Here is a 13,992-nt window from a genome sequence, read left to right as displayed (position 1 = left end):
ACATTGACTCTGTACCGGCACCCCCTGTATATAGCCTCCACATTGACTCTGTACCGGTATCCCTGTATATAGCCTCCACATTGACTCTGTACTGGTACCCCCTGTATATAGCCTCCACATTGACTCTGTACCGGTACCCCCTGTATATAGCCTCACATTGACTCTGTGCCGGTACCCCCTGTATATAGCCTCCACATTGACTCTGTACCGGTACCCCCTGTATATAGCCTCCACATTGACTCTGTACTGGTACCCCCCTGTATATAGCCTCCACATTGACTCTGTACCGTAATACCCTGTATATAGCCTCCACATTGACTCTGTGCCGTAACACCCTGTATATAGCCTCCCATTGACTCTGTACCGTAACACCCTGTATATAGCTTCCACATTGACTCTGTACCGCACCCCCTGTATATAGCCTCCACATTGACTCTGTACCGGTATCCCCTGTATATAGCCTCCACATTGACTCTGTACCGGTACCCCCTGTATATAGCCTCCACATTGACTCTGTACCGGTACCCCCTGTATATAGCCTCCACATTGACTCTGTACCGGTACCCCTGTATATAGTCTCCACATTGACTCTGTGCACCCCCCCTGTATATAGCCTCCACATTGACTCTGTACCGGTACCCCCTGTATATAGCCTCCACATTGACTCTGTACCGGTATCCCCTGTATATAGCCTCCACATTGACTCTGTACCGGTACCCCCTGTATATAGCCTCCATATTGACTCTGTACCGGTACCCCCTGTATATAGCCTCCACATTGACTCTGTACTGGTACCCCCTGTATATAGCCTCCAGATTGACTCTGTACCGGTACCCCCTGTATATAGCCTCCATATTGACTCTGTACCGGTACCCCCTGTATATAGCCTCCACATTGACTCTGTACCGGTACCCCCTGTATATAGCCTCCACATTGACACTGTACTGGTACCCCCTGTATATAGCCTCCACATTGACTCAGTACCCCCTGTATATAGCCTCCACATTGATTCTGTACCGTAATACCCTGTATATAGCCTCCACATTGACTCTGTACCGGTACCCCCTGTATATAGTCTCCACATTGACTCTGTATCGTAACACCCTGTATATAGCCTCCACATTGACTCTGTACCGGTACCCCCTGTATATAGCCTCCACATTGACTCTGTACCGGTATCCCCTGTATATAGCCTCCACATTGACTCTGTACTGGTATCCCCTGTATATAGCCTCCACATTGACTCTGTACTGGTACCCCCTGTATATAGCCTCCACATTGACTCTGTACTGGTACCCCCTGTATATAGCCTCCACATTGACTCTGTACTGGTACCCCCTGTATATAGCCTCCACATTGACTCTGTACCGGTACCCCTGTATATAGCCTCCACATTGACTCTGTACCGGTACCCCCTGTATATAGCCTCCACATTGACTCTGTACCGGTACCCCCTGTATATAGCCTCCACATTGACTCTGTACTGGTACCCCCTGTATATAGCCTCCACATTGACTCTGTACTGGTACCCCCTGTATATAGCCTCTACATTGACTCTGTACCGGTACCCCCTGTATATAGCCTCCATATTGACTCTGTACCGGTACCCCCTGTATATAGCCTCCACATTGACTCTGTACCGGTACCCCCTGTATATAGCCTCCACATTGACTCTGTACTGGTACCCCCTGTATATAGCCTCCACATTGACTCAGTACCCCCTGTATATAGCCTCCACATTGACTCTGTACCTATAATACCCTGTATATAGCCTCCACATTGACTCTGTACCGGTACCCCCTGTATATAGTCTCCACATTGACTCTGTACCGGTACCCCCTGTATATAGTGTCCACATTGACTCTGTACTGGTACCCCCTGTATATAGCCTACACATTGACTCTGTACCGGTACCCCCTGTATATAGCCTCCACATTGACTCTGTACCAGTACCCCCTGTATATAGCCTCCACATTGACTCTGTACCGGTACCCCCTGTATATAGCCTCCACATTGACTCTGTACCGGTACCCCCTGTATATAGTCTCCACATTGACTCTGTACTGGTACCCCCTGTATATAGTGTCCACATTGACTCTGTACCGGTACCCCCTGTATATAGCCTCCACATTGACTCTGTACCGGTACCCCCTGTATATAGCCTCCACATTGACTCTGTACCGTAATACCCTGTATTTAGCCTCCACATTGACTCTGTACCGTAATACCCTGTATATAGCCTCCACATTGGCTCTGTACCGTAATACCCAGTATATAGCCTCCACATTGACTCTGTACCGTAACACCCTGTATATAGTCTCCACATTGACTCTGTACCGTAATACCCTGTATATAACCTCCACATTGACTATGTACCGTAATACCCTGTATATAGCCGCCACGTAGACTCTGTACCGGTACCCCCTGTATACAGCCTCCACATTGACTCTGTACTGTAATACCCAGTATATAGCCTCCACATTGACTCTGTACCATAACACCCTGTATATAGCCTCCACATTGACTCTGTACCGTAATACCCTGTATATAGCCTCCACATTGACTATGTACCGGTACCCCCTGTATATAGCCTCCACATTGACTCTGTACCGTAATACCCTGTATATAGCCTCCACATTGACTCTGTACCGTAATACCCTGTATATAGCCTCCACATTGACTATGTACCGTAATACCCTGTATATAGCCTCATGTACCGGTACCCCCTGTATATAGCCTCCACATTGACTATGTACCGTAATACCCTGTATATAGCCTCCACATTGACGCTGTACCGTAATACCCTGTATATAGCCTCCACATTGACTATGTACCGTAATACCCTGTATATAGCCTCATGTACCGGTACCCCCTGTATATAGCCTCCACATTGACTATGTACCGTAATACCCTGTATATAGCCTCCACATTGACTCTGTACCGTAATACCCTGTATATAGCCTCCACATTGACTCTGTACCGTAATACCCTGTATATAGCCTCCACATTGACTCTGTACCGTAATACCCTGTATATAGCCGCCACGTAGACTCTGTACCGTAATACCCTGTATATAGTCTCCACATTGACTCTGTACCGTAATACCCTGTATATAGTCTCCACATTGACTCTGTACCGTAATACCCTGTATATAGCCGCCACGTAGACTCTGTACCGTAATACCCTGTATATAGCCTCCACAGTGACTCTGTACCGTAATACCCTGTATATAGCCTTCACATTGACTCTGTACCGTAATACCCTGTATATAGCCTCCACATTGACTCTGTACCGTAATACCCTGTATATAGTCTCCACATTGACTCTGTACCGTAATACCCTGTATATAGCCTTCACATTGACTCTGTACCGTAATACCCTGTATATAGCCTCCACATTGACTCTGTACCGTAATACCCTGTATATAGTCTCCACATTGACTCTGTACCGTAATACCTTGTATATAGTCTCCACATTGACTCTGTACCGTAATACCCTGTATATTGTCTCCACATTGACTCTGTACCGTAATACCCTGTATATAGCCGCCACGTAGACTCTGTACCGTAATACCCTGTATATAGCCTCCACATTGACTCTGTACCGTAATACCCTGTATATAGCCTCCACATTGACTCTGTACCGTAATACCCTGTATATAGCCGCCACGTAGACTCTGTACCGTAATACCCTGTATATAGCCTCCACATTGACTCTGTACCGTAATACCCTGTATATAGCCTCCACATTGACTCTGTACCGTAATACCCTGTATATAGTCTCCACATTGACTCTGTACCGTAATACCCTGTATATAGCCTCCACATTGACTCTGTACCGTAATACCCTGTATATAGCCTCCACATTGACTCTGTACCGTAATACCCTGTATATAGCCTCCACATTGACTCTGTACCGTAATACCCTGTATATAGCCTCCACATTGACTCTGTACCGTAATACCCTGTATATAGCCTCCACATTGACTCTGTACCGGTACCCCCTGTATATAGTCTCCACATTGACTCTGTACCGTAATACCCTGTATATAGCCTCCACATTGACTCTGTACCGTAATACCCTGTATATAGTCTCCACATTGACTCTGTACCGTAATACCTTGTATATAGTCTCCACATTGACTCTGTACCGTAATACCCTGTATATTGTCTCCACATTGACTCTGTACCGTAATACCCTGTATATAGCCGCCACGTAGACTCTGTACCGTAATACCCTGTATATAGCCTCCACATTGACTCTGTACCGTAATACCCTGTATATAGCCTCCACATTGACTCTGTACCGTAATACCCTGTATATAGCCGCCACGTAGACTCTGTACCGTAATACCCTGTATATAGCCTCCACATTGACTCTGTACCGTAATACCCTGTATATAGCCTCCACATTGACTCTGTACCGTAATACCCTGTATATAGTCTCCACATTGACTCTGTACCGTAATACCCTGTATATAGCCTCCACATTGACTCTGTACCGTAATACCCTGTATATAGCCTCCACATTGACTCTGTACCGTAATACCCTGTATATAGCCTCCACATTGACTCTGTACCGTAATACCCTGTATATAGCCTCCACATTGACTCTGTACCGTAATACCCTGTATATAGCCTCCACATTGACTCTGTACCGGTACCCCCTGTATATAGCCTCCACATTGACTCTGTACCGGTACCCCCTGTATATAGTCTCCACATTGACTCTGTACCGTAATACCCTGTATATAGCCTCCACATTGACTCTGTACCGTAATACCCTGTATATAGCCTCCACATTGACTCTGTACCGTAATACCCTGTATATAGCCTCCACATTGACTCTGTACCGTAATACCCTGTATATAACCTCCACATTGACTCTGTACCGTAATACCCTGTATATAGCCTCCACAACCCCCTCTGTATATATTGCTATTTTTTACTGCTCCTCTTTAATTACTTGTTACTTAAATATGTTATTCTCATCAGTATTTTTTTAAACTGCACTGTCAGTTAGGGGCTATTAAGTAAGCATTTCACTGTAATACCTGTTGTATTCAGCATTTCACTGTAAGGTCTACACACATGATTAATACAATTTGATTTGATTTGAAAACCAAAATAAGTTAGCAGATTTGTATGACATATTTAAATAACTAATGTTAGAATTTAAACAATCAGGGCCTCTAATAACCTGGTACTGCAGTGGGCTAAATCAGGGTCACACAGAGTGATTCTGGGTAGTCTTAAACAGATCTACATTGAAACAAAAGAATACATCTCAGACACATGGTTCTGGGCTTAAACAAAGACACCTGTACCACGTCAGATATGGAGTTGAAATGTATAAAATGTTGAGTTTGCATCCCAATATTACACTTTATATACGTCACAGAAGACTGAAATATTACAAAACTGCTTGACATAGAAACACCGGATTTCCCACGGAGAAAAAAAGTTGATGGATTATGAAATTATTAAAAATATTTAAAATCCTCTAGAGTCTAGGCCCTGTCTCCAAAAGGAATTATTGGATGAAACATTGAATTTGGCATTACTACTATTATTAGCCCATAGAAACACATTGAATAACAGATAGTCAAAACAATAAATCCAAAGGAAGTGTCTGTCCTCTATCTGAGAAATAAATAAGACTTGGGAACTATTTTTATTTACATGTATTTATCCCTTTATTTTAGGCACTAAACTATCTCCATATATACTTCCATTCATTTTTAAACTGGCACCGGGCCCCATCTTAAGAGTCTTGTGAGGCATCCTAGGGCAAAACGGAGAACACCATCATGTTCTTGAGAGTCTCAGCTTTCAATAGTGTGGTTACAATTACATTCCACCCATGATGGCAACACCCATCCGTAGCACGCGCTCCAGCAGGTGTATCTCATTGATCATCCCTAAAGCCAACACCTCATTTGGCCGCCTTTCGTTCCAGTTCTCTGCTGCCTGTGACTGGAACGAATTGCAAAAATCGCTGAAGTTGGAGACTTTTATCTCCCTCACCAACTTCAAACATCTGCTATCTGAGCAGCTAACCGATCGCTGCAGCTGTACATAGTCTATTGGTAAATAGCCCACCCATTTTCACCTACCTCATTCCCATACTGTTTTTATTTATTTACTTTTCTGCTCTTTTGCACACCAATATCTCTACCTGTACATGACCATCTGATCATTTATCACTCCAGTGTTAATCTGCAAAATTGTAATTATTCGCCTACCTCCTCATGCCTTTTGCACACAATGTATATAGACTCCCCTTTTTTCTACTGTGTTATTGACTTGTTAATTGTTTACTCCATGTGTAACTCTGTGTTGTCTGTTCACACTGCTATGCTTTATCTTGGCCAGGTCGCAGTTGCAAATGAGAACTTGTTCTCAACTAGCCTACCTGGTTAAATAAAGGTGTTCTCAACTGGCCTACCTGGTTAAATAAAGGTGTTCTCAACTAGCCTACCTGGTTAAATAAAGGTGTTCTCAACTAGCCTACCTGGTGAAATAAAGGTGAAATAAAAATAAAATAAAATAAAAGAGGGCGAATTGGTCATTTGACTGCATTTACACGGTGTGATTGCTGATATTTTGATGGACCAAAGGATATATTATTTAAAATGTTTAAATAAATAAATCTCATTCTGTCTCTACACCCATAGAAACAAAAACAATCCCATGAATCTATATTTGCATCTTTGTTGTTGTGAACTCAAACATGGATTTATGGAACAGTGGAAAACTAACATCTACCATTGAGTGCAGACACAGTATCAGAATGAGTTTCTGATGTAATAGGAGTTGGTTTGGAGTGTTGTATAACATGTTTTAGAAACATTTTCACAATGCATTGAGGTCAATGACAAGTGACTAGAAACATTTTCACAATGCATTGAGGTCAATGACAAGTGACTAGAAACATTTTCACAATGCATTGAGGTCAATGACAAGTGACTAGAAACATTTTCACAATGCATTGAGGTCAATGACAAGTGACTAGAAACATTTTCACAATGCATTGAGGTCAATGACAAGTGACTAGAAACATTTTCACAATGCATTGAGGTCAATGACAAGTGACTAGAAACATTTTCACAATGCATTGAGGTCAATGACAAGTGACTAGAAACATTTTCATAATGCATTGAGGTCAATGACAAGTGACTAGAAACATTTTCACAATGCATTGAGGTCAATGACAAGTGACTAGAAACATTTTCACAATGTAAATGATGTAAATGTCAATGACAAGTGACTAGAAACATTTTCACAATGCATTGAGGTCAATGACAAGTGACTAGAAACATTTTCATAATGCATTGAGGTCAATGACAAATGAAACAACATATTTAAAACTACAAGCACAGAAACAGTGAAAATAAGGCCACATGTTAAAAAAAAGGGGGAACTTCCCTTTAACTAAGATGTGTGGTAGTATGAAGCTGTGTCCTACCCTCTGAAGCTCTGCATGGTACTCTCAGATTCCTCACGCTGCATCATCTCCTCCTGCAGTCTGGAAAGCAAAACATACTGTACTGAGGAAAATATATTGTGTTATCTGTGTTAGAGAGTCCGTTCAAGACATTCAAGAACACTTTTAAAAGTGCATTAAAAGTGTGTAAAATCAGACCCCAATATGCAACAACAACAAACTGTCATTTTAACAGCCACCGCTCATTCAGAAGTTGGGATGGTCTCACTAACTCACGATGTGCCTGTCGAATTAGGAGCACGCAATGCATTGTTGAAAATAAAGTCATTACTTGCGCAATCACACAGCCAGGGTCTAATATTATCACATAGACACCTAGATCCCTATTAAATAATGTTGACTCTATGTAGTCAATTACTCGACAACTACATGGGTAAACATGGGGTATATTGTAAAAAGTGTCTTGTGGTGCAAATCAATGAATAAAACTTTCATTGTGTAGGATATATCGTGGTCATTAATTACTCCATAACTATTCGGTAAACATGTAACTGATTGTCTTACTTCTCTCTGAGCCTGTCTATATCATCAGACAGGTTGTCCCGGTGCACTTCCACTCGCGCCTTCTCGTTCGTCAGCTGGTCCACCTGTCGCCGCAGCTCGCGCATCTCGTCCTCGTACAGGTCCCCGATGCGGGATCGGGACGTGCCCTTCCCTCGTAGCTGCTCGAGCTCTGCCTGCAGGATCTTATTCTGCTGCTCGAGGAACCGGACCTTCTCGATATAGCTCGCGAAGCGGTCGTTGAGCGACTGCATCTGAGCCTTCTCGTTGGTCCGGTTGGTCTTGAACTCGGAGTTCACGGCGTCGGACAGAGAGAAGTTCAGGGTTTCGGAGGACAGCCGGGCATCGGGCGCTGCTGCGGAGCCGCTGGGTCCTGGTTGCGTAGACCCCGGAGTGGCGGAGGACAGGCCGAAAGAGACCCGAGAGGAGCGCACCGCCACCGGGTTGGAGTACAGCTGTCGGCTGGAGGGTAGGAGGACGAGTGGCTCATGTTCCTTTCCCCACCAAAATACTTCTTATAGGAGGACTGAGGACCACGCGCTGCTGTCATCCTGAAATGTTCGGTCTCTTCTGTAGAGCTAGTTAGGTTACTAAGTTTTAGTTTCTCTGGGTTGGGTCTCTCTCTTATCGTTCAGCGGACACGGGAGGGGGGTCACTGGGACCGTATTTATACCCCGGTTTTTATGCTAATGCGTTTGAGTGACAACAGGGAGTTTGAGTGACAGTTCGGACATCCTATCACAGGCTGATAAGACACTTGTTGCCCAGAGACATGGATAACTAGACTTGACTTTTCCCATTGGACAAGCTTCATTCCTATTATAACTTCATCATTTGATCCATTACGGAAACGTCAAGGGGCAATGGCAGGTAACTGAGAGGTTAGAGAGTTGGGCCAGTAACCGAGCTGACAAGGAGAAACTTCTGCCAGTGTACCCTTGAGCAAGGCAACATAACCCTAATTGCTCCAGGGTTGCTGTTGATAATATTAGACCCTGGCTGTGTGAAATAGGACACTATAAGCACCACCTAATTATTATTATTATTATTATTATTATTATTATTATTATTATTATTATTGTTGTTGTTGTTGTTGTTGTTATTATTATTGTCTTTCTTTGCATCATTTCTCAAAGAAATATAACTAATGTCACATTATGTGTCAATTGAAAGTCTGTAGAAAATGTTGATATGTAACTTGTTCTTGAATGTTGAATTTGTAGTGTCTCTCCTCTTCTGGTGCAGGTTGACTACAGTCAGGAGGAGGACGTGTAATTAGAACATTCTAGTAGTCTTCTTCTCCCCGTGGTTTGTTCCTGGTGCTCAGGGAGGCTAACATACACAAAGAGAGATGCTATCCAGTTGTTAACACTAATCACATGACTGGATTACTGAGAACAGTTGTCATAGCAACACCTTTCTAATGCATTAGAGCTATGTTAGTCAGCCAGGGGAGGAATAGAAATGTCCTGTGATCTTATTTAGTGTTTCTCTGGTGTCTGTCTAGTCATACGAAACGTGTCCTCAATGGCACCCTATTCCCTATTTAGTGCACTACTTTTGACCAGGGGCCATAGGTAGTGCACTATATGCTAGGGGGTACCAAATGGGACACAGGCCGCCTCTGTTGTCTGTCTCTGTAGTCACACCCCGGAGTAGGGTTAGGTCTCTTAAAGAACAGCCTGCTGTCTTCACAGATACACAGCCAGCCAGGTGAGTGTAGTTGAATACAGGGGAAGAGTGACAGGTGAAGGCAGCCCTACTGCTACCACCACGTTCACCTCAGAGCTCACTGACCATACAGTGTTATGAATACATCCGTGGTTGCCATGGCGCTGTGGGGTTGCCTAGGCAGAGTGCTCTGTAAATATTCCAAATAAAAAATCCAAGTCAAACTTTATTTGCCACATGCTCCGAATACAACAAGTGTACCGTGAAATGCTGACTTACAAGCCCTTAACCAACAGTGAAGTTCAAGAAGAGCTAAGAAAATATTTACCAAGTAAACTAAAGTAAAATATTAAATAATTAAAAGTAACACAATAACATAACAATAACGAGGCTATATACAGGGGGTACCATAAACCGGGTCAGTGTGGAGGCTATATACAAGGGGGTACCATAAACCGGGTCAGTGTGGAGGCTATATACAAGGGGGTACCATAAACCGGGTCAGTGTGGAGGCTATATACAGGGGGTACCATAAACCGGGTCAGTGTGGAGGCTATATACAGGGGGGTACCATAAACCGGGTCAGTGTGGAGGCTATATACAGGGGTACCATAAACCGGGTCAGTGTGGAGGCTATATACAAGGGGGTACCATAAACCGGTCAGTGTGGAGGCTATATACAGGGGTACCATAAACCGGGTCAGTGTGGAGGCTATATACAAGGGTACCATAAAAACCGGGTCAGTGTGGAAGCTATATACAAGGGGGTACCATAAACCGGGTCAGTGTGGAGGCTATATACAAGGGGGTACCATAAACCGGGTCAGTGTGGAGGCTATATACAAGGGGTACCATAAACCGGGTCAGTGTGGAGGCTATATACAGGGGGTACCATAAACCGGGTCAGTGTGGAGGCTATATACAAGGGGTACCATAAACCGGGTCAGTGTGGAGGCTATATACAAGGGGGTACCATAAACCGGGTCAGTGTGGAGGCTATATACAGGGGGTACCATAAACCGGGTCAGTGTGGAAGCTATATACAAGGGGGTACCATAAACCGGTCAGTGTGGAGGCTATATACAGGGGGTACCATAAACCGGGTCAGTGTGGAGGCTATATACAAGGGTACCATAAACCGGGTCAGTGTGGAGGCTATATACAAGGGGGTACCATAAACCGGGTCAGTGTGGAGGCTATATACAAGGGGGTACCATAAACCGGGTCAGTGTGGAAGCTATATACAGGGGGTACCATAAACCGGGTCAGTGTGGAGGCTATATACAAGGGGGTACCATAAACCGGGTCAGTGTGGAGGCTATATACAAGGGGGTACCATAAACCGGGTCAGTGTGCGAGGGTCCAGGTTCGTTGAGGTCATTTGCAGATGTAGGTGGGGGTGAAGTGACTATCCATAGATAATAAACAGCGAGTAGCAGCAGTGTACAAAACAAATGGAGGGGGGGGGGGTCAATGTAAATAGTCTGGTGGCCATTTGATTAATTGTTCATCAATCTTATGGTTTGGGGGTAGAATCTGTTAAAGAGCATTTTGGTCCTAGACTTGTCGCTCCGGTACCACTTCCCGTGTAGTAGCAGAGAGAAACAGTCTATGACTTCGGTGACTGGAGTCTCTGACAATTTTTTGGGGCCTTCCTCTGACACCACCTGGTATAGAGGTCCTGGATGGCAGGAAGCTTGGCCCCAGTGATGAACTGGGCCGTATGCACTACCCTCTGTAGCATCTTACGGTCAGATGCCGAGCAGTTGCCATACCAGGCGGTGATGCAAGGAGTCAGGATGCTCTCGATGGTGCAGCTGTAGAACCTGACTCAACACTATACATGTCAGCTACTACAGCGACTGAAATGACTGCAACACTCAACAAAGAGCTGTAGTTAGTTTCAGAGTGGGTGGCAAGGAATAAGTTAGTCCTAAGTATCAAAAACTAAAAGCATTATATTTGGAACAAAACACTCACTAAACCCTAAACCTCAACTAAATCTTGTAATGAATAATGTGGAAATTGAGCGAGTTGGGATGACTGAACTGCTTGGAGTAACACTAGATTGTAAACTGTCATGGTAAAAACATACTGATACAACAGTAGCTAGGATGGGGAGAAGTCTGTCTATAATAAAGCGCTGCTCTGCCTTCTTAACAGCACCATCAACAAGGCAGGTCCTACAGGCCCTAGTTTTGTCGCACCTGGACTACTGTTCAGTCGTGTGGTCAGGTGACACAAAAAAAGCACTTAGGAAAATTGCAGTTGTCTCAGCACAGGGCAGCACGGCTGGCCCTTGGATGTACACAGAGAGCTAATATTAATAATATGCATGTCAATCTCTCCTGGCTCAAAGTGGAGGAGAGATTGACTTTATCACTACTTTTATTTGAGAGCTATTGACATGTTGAATGCACTGAGCTGTCTGTCATAACTACTGGCACACAGCTCGGACACCCATGCATAACCCACAAGACATGTCACCAGAGGTCTCTTCACAGTCCCCAAGTCCAGAACAGACTATGGGAGGCGCACAGTACTAAATAGAACCATGACTACATGGAACTCTATTCCACAGTACTACATAGAGCCATGACTACATGGAACTCTATTCCACAGTACTACATAGAGCCATGACTACATGGAACTCTATTCCACAGTCCTACATAGAGCCATGACTACATGGAACTCTATTCCACAGTACTACATAGAGCCATGACTACATGGAACTCTATTCCACATCAAGTAACTGATGCAGCAGTAAAACTAGATTTAAAAACAGATAAAAACACACCTTAAGGAACAGCGGGGACTGTGAAGCAACACAAACATTGGCACAGACACATACTGTACATACACACACACACACACACACGATAACATACTCAATACATACACATGGATTTAGTACTGTAGATATGTGGTTGTGGCGGAGTAGCGGCCTGAGGGCACACGGTGTGTTTTTAAAATGGTATAAACTGCCTTAATTTAGCTGGACCCCAGGAAGAGTAGCTGCTGCCTTGGCGGGAACTAATGGGGATCAATAATAAACCCCAGGAAGAGTAGCTGCTGCCTTGGCAGGAACTGCTGCCTTGGCAGGAACTAATGGGGATCCATAATAAACCGCAGGAAGAGTAGCTGCTGCCTTGGCAGGAACTAACGGGGATCCATAATAAACCCCAGGAAGAGTAGCTGCTGCCTTGGCAGGAACTAACGGGGATCCATAATAAACCCAGGAAGAGTAGCTGCTGCCTTGGCAGGAACTAATGGGGATCCGTAATAAACCCCAGGAAGAGTAGCTGCTGCCTTGGCAGGAACTAACAGGAATCCATGATAAACCCCAGGAAGAGTATCTGCTGTCTTGACAGGAACTAACGGGGATCCATAATAAACCCCAGGAAGAGTAGCTGCTGTCTTGACAGGAACTAACGGGGATCCTTAATAAACCCCAGGAAGAGTAGCTGCTGCCTTGGCAGGAACTAACGGGGATCCATAATAAACCCCAGGAAGAGTAGCTGCTGGCTTGGCAGGAACTTACGGGGATCCATAATAAACACCAGGAAGAGTAGCTGCTGCCTTGGCAGGAACTAATGGGGATCCATAATAAACCCCAGGAATAGTAGCTGCTGCATTGGCAGGAACTAACGGGGATCCATAATAAACCCAGGAAGAGTAGCTGCTGCCTTGGCAGGAACTAATGGGGATCCGTAATAAACCCCAGGAAGAGTAGCTGCTGCCTTGGCAGGAACTAACGGGGATCCATAATAAACCCCAGGAAGAGTAGCTGCTGCCTTGGCAGGAACTAATGGGGATCCGTAATAAACCCCAGGAAGAGTAGCTGCTGCCTTGGCAGGAACTAATGGGGATCGGTAATAAACCACAGGAAGAGTAGCTGCTGCCTTGGCAGGAACTAATGGGGATCCGTAATAAACACCAGGAAGTGTAGCTGCTGCCTTGGCAGGAACTAATGGGGATCATTAATAAACCCAGGAAGAGTAGCTGCTGCCTTGGCAGGAACTAACGGGGATCCATAATAAACCCCAGGAAGAGTAGCTGCTGCCTTGGCAGGAACTAATGGGGATCCATAATAAACCCCAGGAAGAGTAGCTGCTGCCTTGGCAGGAACTAATAGGGATCCATAATGAACCCCAGGAAGAGTAGCTGCTGCCTTGGCAGGAACTAACGGGGATCCATAATAAACCCCAGGAAGAGTAGCTGCTGCCTTGGCAGGAACTAACGGGGATCCATAATAAACCCCAGGAAGAGTAGCTGCTGCCTTGGCAGGAACTAATGGGGATCCATGATAAACCC

General features: G+C 44.7%; 1 pseudogene; it reads right to left on the bottom strand.

The window, feature by feature from the left end:
• Positions 1 to 7,467: 7,467 nt before the first annotated feature.
• Positions 7,468 to 8,625, bottom strand: LOC115122310 (vimentin-like; annotated as a pseudogene).
• Positions 8,626 to 13,992: the final 5,367 nt, after the last annotated feature.

The sequence above is a fragment of the Oncorhynchus nerka genome, unplaced genomic scaffold (assembly GCF_034236695.1).
Source record: "Oncorhynchus nerka isolate Pitt River unplaced genomic scaffold, Oner_Uvic_2.0 unplaced_scaffold_2844, whole genome shotgun sequence".
NCBI lineage: Eukaryota > Metazoa > Chordata > Actinopteri > Salmoniformes > Salmonidae > Oncorhynchus > Oncorhynchus nerka.
Note: the sequence above shows the minus strand (reverse complement) of the source record. Positions and strands in the feature narration are given on the sequence as shown.